This window comes from Fundulus heteroclitus, chromosome 7 (genome assembly GCF_011125445.2).
Source record: "Fundulus heteroclitus isolate FHET01 chromosome 7, MU-UCD_Fhet_4.1, whole genome shotgun sequence".
Classification (NCBI taxonomy): Eukaryota; Metazoa; Chordata; class Actinopteri; order Cyprinodontiformes; family Fundulidae; genus Fundulus; species Fundulus heteroclitus.
Window position 1 is genome coordinate 23,645,892 of NC_046367.1, and position 9,380 is coordinate 23,655,271.

Sequence of the window (9,380 nt, forward strand, 5' to 3'; positions counted from 1 at the left end):
ATAACTCAGATAGACGACTGGATGTGCTAGTGTGGCGGCCGACTGGATCCGCTCCCAGAACCGTCACATGATCGCACGAAAGCATTTGAAAAGATAAAGCGCCGGTATCAGATTTCAGCCCGCATGCCCCTGACAAAGAGGATGCAGGATGATCAAACGCTCATGCATCTTTGATGCTTTAAAGGTGCGGGTGGACTCCCACTTTGATGAGGGGACGACTGGGATCAGATCAGACCACCGGCTTTTGCAGGGGAGCTCTGGTGGGGGGAGAAAAACAAAGGGAAATAGAGATTAGTTCAGATTAAGGGGACATTTTGAAGATAAAGCCAAAGTGTCATGATACTATAGATGTTAGTTACATCAAAAACTAGTCTGTGTGTTCTCCGTGAATTGAACTACAAATCCTTTTTTTTTGCCTTCCTAAAGCACTTTTAAGACATTTAAATTCCAACTGAATTATAATTAAATTTATGCTTTGGGTTTCACAGAGAAAACTTTGTTTAATTTAAAAAAAAAAAAAAAAGATCTGAGGGTACTTTTTCCACATAGAAATTACCAATTTTTGCTCTATTAGAACAGGGACGTTATATTGCAGCAGATGCTATCAAACGTATCATCTGACAGGAAGAGGCAGGAAACGCTCACAGATTATCGCGTTTGTCTAAACACGTCCTAAATTAACTTAAGCTTCGGTGGCTTGCGATAGTATTCAGACCCCTTGAGGTTTTTTGTCGCGTTTGGTCACGTCACAACCCAAAAAAAACCTTTGTGTATGTATGTATTGTGGATTTTATGCAACAGAACAAAACAAATCAGTGTATGGAAGGGAAGTGGATGAAAAATAACAGACAAAGCATGTAAACATCTGTAAAGAATGTTCAGCCCAATAAGACGTGGCCCTACAAAGTAGTGATGCAGGTGTGGTAAATGAAGATAATTGATCATTAATTAGTAACAAATTCTGAAAATTATGTATCAGTTTCCGTCTCCCTGATTCATTATGCAACACTTTGGTGCTGAGTTTTTAAATATACGTATACTGAAGTCAGTGGTTGTAGTACAGCAAAATGGGAACAGTAATAAGGCATGGGAATGATTTTGCAAGCTACTGAGAAGAAGTTGTTTGTAATCCATCCTGAGCTCAACTAAACTGAATTAATTAAGTCAGCTAACAATGTTTTCTTAAGTGAAATAACATGTCATGGCAGTAAATTGGAATTCCTAACAGCAATTATCAAAGCATTATTATTATTATTATTATTATTATTATTATTGTATTTTTTGTACACTGATAGACCGTTGTGCCCCGGCATATCAGGCCGATGAGATTGGGCTGATTTCGTTTAAAGCCTGTGGCATAAGATGAATCTGGATGCACAGAGTGTGCATTGTTTCTCAGAGCAGCATTCAGCGGTCCGTACTGATATTCTTTCAGGTGAACCACGAGGGGGTGATAATACTGGGGATGGAAACCAATAAAATTCATAAGGTGGAAAACATCTCCCTCAGACAAGGCTTTCTCACATCAGCTTCTCAGCCAAGCCTTTGTCTTTTCGTCGACGTGTTCAAGACAATTTCTGACGTTCACTCTGAAAATATTACCATTGTCTGTCAGATTTAGAGGGGGGGGGGGGAAATAGAAATGTACATTCTTGCATGTAACATTTTGCTTCCCTCTCACCATGTTCCAAAACAATGCAGAGCTGAGGCAAAGAAAGAAGGCGGATGCTAAAGAGTCACTGTTATTTCACATAAAATCCACCCACTCAAAGCTAAAAATACTTGGATACTGATGGATGACTGGCTGCTGAGTCTCCCTCTGTGGCTGTTAGCAGCCAGGGTAGGAACGCTGGAGACAAATAAGCTTCAATGCATTACAGTCAGTGTGAAAATTGACAAGAAAAGAAGAGAGGAAGACACAGCCCTGAAGCTGGGCAGGAGTGTTTTTGATTCCAGAGTGTTATTCCACAACTGTACCACTAGATGGCAATGTGGCCCCAGATAAGATTCAGTTGTAGACAGAGGCTCTCTCTCATACAAACACACACACACACACACACACACACACACACACACACACACACACACACACACACATACACACACACACACACACACACGCTATTTTCCAGGAGATGATCCAGACTTAATATCCTGCCATGGGGAATTTATCTGAGCAGATTTTCTCCTTTTGACTGTGGCAAACAATCTTGAGATATAAAGCATTGCTGAAATCCGTCTTGCCCTCACCACTCTGTCAGATTCTCGCGTCCACGCGGCCGATGCAGACTGTGGAGGGATGTGGCCAAGTTTAACAACCTAATTTGGAAGGGAAATATTCACTGATGGTCATGCCCTCTGTGCTCATTTCCCATTCCTAATCAGCTCCCGAGGTGCCCGACATCTCCATATGAATGACTTTTATCAGGATGACTGATAACTGCTTCCTTTGTTTTTATGACAATGCCATCACTCTCAGTCAGCATGTAAATCCCTCTGCTTGTCATTCTGATCGTATCGTTTTTTTAGGGGGTGGTGGTGGTATCTGCCTGTAACCCCCCCCCCTCCCCCCATCCCCTGTAACTGTGTGGCTGGAGGGCAGTGATGCTGCGAGGAGCGTCCTTCCTGCGTTCATTGTGGTCGTGTCATGACAAAGCATTCAAAGGCCATCCATTCACAAGCTCCAATAGAGTGTTTTCTGTCACTTTTCCAGAATTTTCCATGGCCCTCCTGCTGCCTGGTCAGTCAGTCCAGACACGACCTCTCTTGGTGGCTTTACAGTTTTTTAGGTCATACAATTTCAGTCTTAAAATGACTGACTCAGGTGAGGTGTTTGAATCTTATAACTTAACGCAGCGCTAAAGTTCCCTGCGACTTTATCCCGATGGCCTGTCCGGTCTGTCCCTTGGTCTTCATAAGGCGATTCGTTCACCACTGCTCTAAAAAAAGAAAAAGAAAACGGAAGCCTTCACATAACAGATGAGCTGAAATAAAGAAAGCTAATTAATCCCATCCTCCCTTCTCCTCCTGTACGACATTGTACAGGTGTTGGTGAAGATTCTCAGTCATCCAGGTCATGATCAATCCAAGAAGGGTTGAAAAAAAAAAACAACAACAACTGGACTACTATTCTGATGTTGAAGAAGTTTCTCAGTTCAAAATGTCTGGAGTAGTGAGGAGTTCCAAGCTTTACGAACCTGCTGTCGAGGCCTCATTTTTTTGGATTGTGCAGGTGTGTTACACAAAAAATATCCGCGTTTTTTTTGTTGTTGTAATGTGACAAAATGTGAAGAATACTTTTGCAAGGCACTGTAGCTGTTGACATGTGTATCAATGCATGAATTTATAACTGACTACAAACACATTCGAGAACAGCCAGGGGTGAAAACAGAGCAACATTAGCCTCATAATTTTTTTTTTTCTTAATCTAGCACGGAAAACGGACCGGTGTGGGTCGTCCGCTTATCTTGCAGTGTGTACTTTTTGGGTTCTGCCTGTGTCTGTCTGTATACGTCTGTATCAACAGCGCTGTTATGCCAGACAAAGTTCAGACTTGTTCTGACTATAAAGCTACATCGTGTTGCATTAACACCTGATGCTAGAAAGACGAAACTGAAACAACAATTTCCCTCTGGGATTATTAAAGTATTTCTGATTCTGAAATGGAAAATATCTATCTTCACTTTCTTTAATCAGACTAAAGACAAACAATTTGGGTGCAGTTCTTGTTTCCTGCCCACACAAACACCAACAAGTGGCTCTAGCCTCTTGGTTCTTCTGGGCAGGAAAAATACAATTTTCACTTTTTTCAATACGAGTGGGAAAAAAAACGCAGCATAATAGTTACTGTAAGAGATCTATGCGACCTCTTCTGTGAGAGTGTGCCCTAGTAGCATCTTTGCATAAAATGTAAAACTGGTGTAATATTGTTTTACTAAAACTATTATGGTTTAATAATTGATGAATAAGTTGTCTTTAGTAAAAAACACATCCAGCTGAATCCCTTTATACCTGAGCCTGGCAACATACATTTGTTTTCAGGATCAAAAAGAAAAGGAACAAAGGTGGAAAGCTAAAATTTTGTTCAATCTATTATTCCTATTAATTTCAGACCTAAAACTGTATACACTGTGAACCCAAATCACAAGCCTGTTGTGAATGGAGGGCCCTGAGGACAAAATATATAAACAATACAATGTCTTTTACAACAACAACAAACAAAAATTAAATAAAAAAATTAAGTAAAACCTGTGACAACATCCTTCTGTCCAAACTAACACCACTCTGTTTGCTTCTCTGCGATAATAAAACTATAACCTTCCTAGAATCACAGCAAACAGCCCTCTGCTTCTCCTGCTTTATATGAAGCAGCGCTGCACAGACTAGTAAACCCAGCAATGGGAGGAAAAAGTGCCAGAAAAGACGTTACCACTCCATAGACAAAACTATTTTGGTCACCCTGTTTATTTACTTTAGAAAAGCCACCCCTGTCAACAGCCCTGTTGTGAAATATTATGAATGCCCGTTGATCTATCTGCGATCCGAATCTGATCCTAAGGCTGCTGTGTTACGCCGCGGTTTAACATAGAAGTAGTAACACTTCCTGAACCTTTGCATATCACTTTGTGTTTTAACTTCAATATCTTTATCTTAAATGTTAGAGTAACACATTCTAAAATGGCAGGAAAGCGACACATAGATTTCAACATGTTTTTAGATATTTTTTTAGATGATTGCATTTTGCCTATTGATACATCTATTGGTCACTCTGCACCACTCAGTTTGCATCATTACGTTTTTGTTCATAACTGCAGTTGAGCCGCTTTCAAGCACTTTGGCTGCTTTTAAAGTGCTCTACGATCAAACTATAACTTGACTGGAAAAGTGCCCGGTGCGTTTATATTCAACCTCCCTATACGTTAATACCTCATAATAAAATCCTGTGTAAAGTCATTGCTGCTTGAAGTTGCCTGACTATAGTGCTCAAAAGTCGAGTTTTATGAGTTCACCGTTTAATGTCCATGCACGATATGGAAAAATGCGGCTGAATTAAGCTGTGTACTAGCGCTTCTGACAGTCCTTAAATGAGTTAAACAGGGAAATACATGATACACTACCATTATCTGTAAATTCTAGAGTTTTCTGATTTTTCATGCCTTAACCTCCGTGTGAGGCCATTGTGACTTCCGAGACGAACTGAACTCAGAACAAGTAAACAGGAGACTCCGCCCACATTTATATCAATACATTCAGAGGTTCACTATTATAGAGAACAAGGAAGTGACATGTGAAAAAGGAGGCTCCAAAATCCCATACTCACAATTCTCCTGTCTGGTAAACAGAATCCACCTGCGTGTAATTTAATACACTCAGCTTTAATACAGCTTTTGTGCGAAGGCCTTGTTATGGCCGCACGGCGAACAAACGGCATCGCCAAGACCAAGGAACAGAGCAGGGATAGAGTTGCAGAAAAGTTGAGCTTTTCTGCAACTTTTAGTTTAGGGTTAGGTTAGAATACAATATCCCAGGCTTTGAGCATTTCACCGCATTAAAGGATTGAGTCACGGGAACGGACTGGAAACAAAATGCGTGGCACGCCTTTTTTTCAAATTCTTAGTTGTAAAAAATTTAGCGTTCCCCTTTTCCTCTAACATGTGGCGACACGTGGGGAGCTAATTCATTTTGTAAAAGACATTAATATAGTAATTATTATTAAAAAACACTGCTGAATTAAGACCAGATGAGTAAATAACGGCAGACTGACAACAACAAAAACTTAACACCTATTATTGTGTAATATTTATTAAGTCGACAGCCTGGTTAAACATCAACGTATTGAAACCAAGACTTTGGACCAAAGTAAAACTGGATCTGGCGGGCAACCTTCTTAAAAGGCTCAATTTAGACGTCACTGTAGGAAAGGACTGTAAAGTAATTATGTTTGCTATTATGCGAGTGGGAAGGGAGAATGGGGGGGAGGGGGGGTGCTAAACTGGAATGGCAAGTCTTTTGGCGACCGGGGTCACCAACCCTTGACCTCTGTCCCCAGCCCTTCAATCTCTGACATCTGTCCTGCCTTTCCCGCCTTCCCTGCCCCTCCTTGATCCATAAAAGGAATTCAGCCGTGTCAAAGGGTAGAAATGTGGCTTCCTGATGCACCGCGGATATTTTGGAGAGATCAGACGCCCTTGTGAGCATGATTGCGGCACGGCGCGACAGACGCGCCCCATGCGTGCGTGCGTGTGCGGGCGTGTCGTCCGCTAAGGCCCCCCCCCCCCCCCCCTCTGCCCATGCGAGTGTGGTCAAGGCATGGGCAGCTGAAAATAGATGGCTTTGTTGGTTGCAGTCTGCTTCGCTTTTGTCTGAAAAATAGGTCTTTGGGCTATGACATAACAGTGCGCCAGAGAGAGAGAGAGAGAGAGAGAGAGAGAGAGAGAGAGAGCTTTCTGCTTTTCTAGCTGGTGTAGATGGCTGCAGAGGGGGAGGGGAGACAGATAGTGGGGGAGGTGTTACAGTGTACTCACAAGCACAAAAAGCCTTACTTTTTTTTACCCAATCTGATGCCACAAGCTTTATTTATATTAAAAACAAATTGCTAAAGCTTTTTCTTCCTCTGGTCTTTTCAGTTCTAAAAAAAATATATATCAAAAACATAACACCACATACTCCACTGTATGCCCCCTCCCCCCCTCCCCTGCCGCAGAGGGAGCTACCCCCGCGGTAAATGACACAACATGAGGCGTGTGACTAGCAGCGCCCTTCCCCCACCCCTACATATTACCACCGCTTCTCAGCGCTGTCTAGAAAGGTCATGTGACCCTCATCAGCTTCCCCAGTTGGGGGAGGGGCACCCAGATTGAACCTGTTCTTTGTTAGGGAGGTCAGCCCCGGCTGTGTGGCAGGAAACTACTCTACCGCACTCTATGTAGTAGAAGCGCAAGAAGGCCTGATTTTATTTTATTTTTTTTGTCATTTATATTCAATTCAAATGTTGTGATGGTTATTTTTAAAGGACCAGACTGCAGAACGTCAGCGCTTTTGCAGACGTTCTGCTTCCTGCTGAACCAGACGGTAATCTCTTTTCAGTCGTGTGTGACGAGGCCGGTATGCAGGGTTGGTATGAGGCTCGTGTGAAAGTGAGAACTTTTTACAGTCTCAGAGAACGGGTGCTTTCGAGAAAAAAAAAAAAAAGAGGTAGGATGAAAAAAAAAAAAAGACAAAAACAACCAGAAGTGGAAAGATTCACTCGTCCTATTCAGGCGTAAAGACAATTTCAAGCAGCAGGAACAGCTTGCAGCTGGAAACTGTTTGTATTAGGCCAAAAATATGAATACAAGGAGATTTGCACACGTCTTTCATTTGCTTTAGTGAAGCCATCTGACAGGAAAGACTGACTGACATGTGCATGTCCTCCGTGAACTGCACTCGTTTGTTTTTATCACTTCTGCAGATCCCTACTGCTGGGAAGCATTCCTGAGGGGACAGCTACCTTGGCAGATAAATACTGGGGGAGAGAGATATCACAGGGCATAAAAAAAACAATCTGATGTGATAATATACTAATATGTTTTAAAGATAATATTCAGTAGTGTATTTTTTTTATTAAGAAACTTTTACTGACAATGACGACACAGTGAGGTAAGGAATTTCACAAAAGACGTTTTTTTAAAGCACACTGAAGAAATTTGTTTTTATTTTAATTCTGCTTGGTGGCATAATGCTCTAGCTGATCAGCTTGGATTAGTAAACGTTAGGGAAGACAAGCGACATCTAATAGATTTTAATATAGATCCTGAAGTCGGTATTGATTAAGACAGTTTGAGGGAACCCCCTCGCTGCTACAAACAACCAAATACATCCTCACCTCACCCCTGAGGCCCATTCTGCAAAAAAGAAAAAGAAAAAAAGAAAACAATTGTTTTTACATAAAAAAACCTAATTGATCTAGAAACACGTTTGCATTATGAGTTACAAATCATTTTAGCTTTCAATTCCTGTTTCTTTATACGGTGCCAATTCACATAGTCTCAAGGCACTTTAGAAAACAAAAGTCAATTAAATCTAGTAGACAGATTACAAGTCAGGTACGCACATTCCACATTGATCCTGGTTATCAAACGATGCAGTCAGCTTCAATTCATTATTCACATTGGTTCAAAAATGTTCTATCTAAGGAAACACAGAAGATTACTTTGAGCATGTTTCCTGTTAAAGGAAAAAATAAACACAGTAGCATTGATCCAAGAGTGCTTTGTATATTAACGAAAAGTAAAGGGTTATTGATAGTAGTATGTTAAGGACAGTAGTAGAATTCGGAGACAAACTTAAACCGCATGTAATATTTATAATATAGACATATGCATATGTGTTACAACATTTCCAGGGACTGGATAAACAGATAAGTGATGGAAAACAATTTTGGGGAGCAACTGACGGCTTATTTTTGCTTTGTGTTTCCCCCTAGGCCCTGCCACCCTGGGAAGAACGCCATATTGCCCATGTTGAAAGGCGCCACAGCGTTGAAGCCTTCAAAGAAGGGGGTTGAATCATATGCGTTTGAAACAGAGGCTGAATGTCATGGCATGACACTAACAGTGATTGTCTTCAGAACTTTGGCTGGCACTAATCCGTTAAAATGTTCCTTTTTACCAGTTTCTGTGCATGGTTAGTGCTTGTAAAATGACTGAATGCTGTATTCTGCCTGCATCACCTTAAATAGCAATGTGATTGTCCAGTGCAGTGGCACTGCGTGCACTCCAAACTGGAATGTTAGAAACGGACGGTGTACTGCATGTGCATGCATGGTTGGCCTAACTTGCAGTACCAGAATCTTTATTTGTATCTGCCTGGAATCATTCTCAAGAGAAGTGGTTTGTGATACACTTCTGCAGGAAGCGATGTTAGATATATTTAGAACAGACCATGTGGTTTTCCTGTCCTGGACTTTTTCACAAACTGCTTCCATATTAATCCTTGTTGCAAAACTCTCCTACAATTCACGCAATGTTCTTCTCACATTAAGCTCCAACTTTTATTCCAATTGGACGCCACCCAGGTAAAAAAAAAAAAAAAACCTTTAGGGCCGCCACCCCCATCCAAGTTGCAGGAAAAAAAAGTGTAGACACAGTAAAGTTTTATAGTTTTTCAGACTATAAGTCGATCAGTCAAAAAAATAAAGAGGAAAAATAACATATATAAGTCGCATATAAATTTCTAAATTTATTTAGAAATTTATTTCACACAATCCAACACTAAAAACTGACATTTAATCTGGTAAGGCAATTTATTCAATTGCACAGCTGCATCCACAATCGGCTGAATAATGTGGAACATACCTTGGAGGTTGAATGGGGTAAATTAGCCCAACAGGCCACCAACTC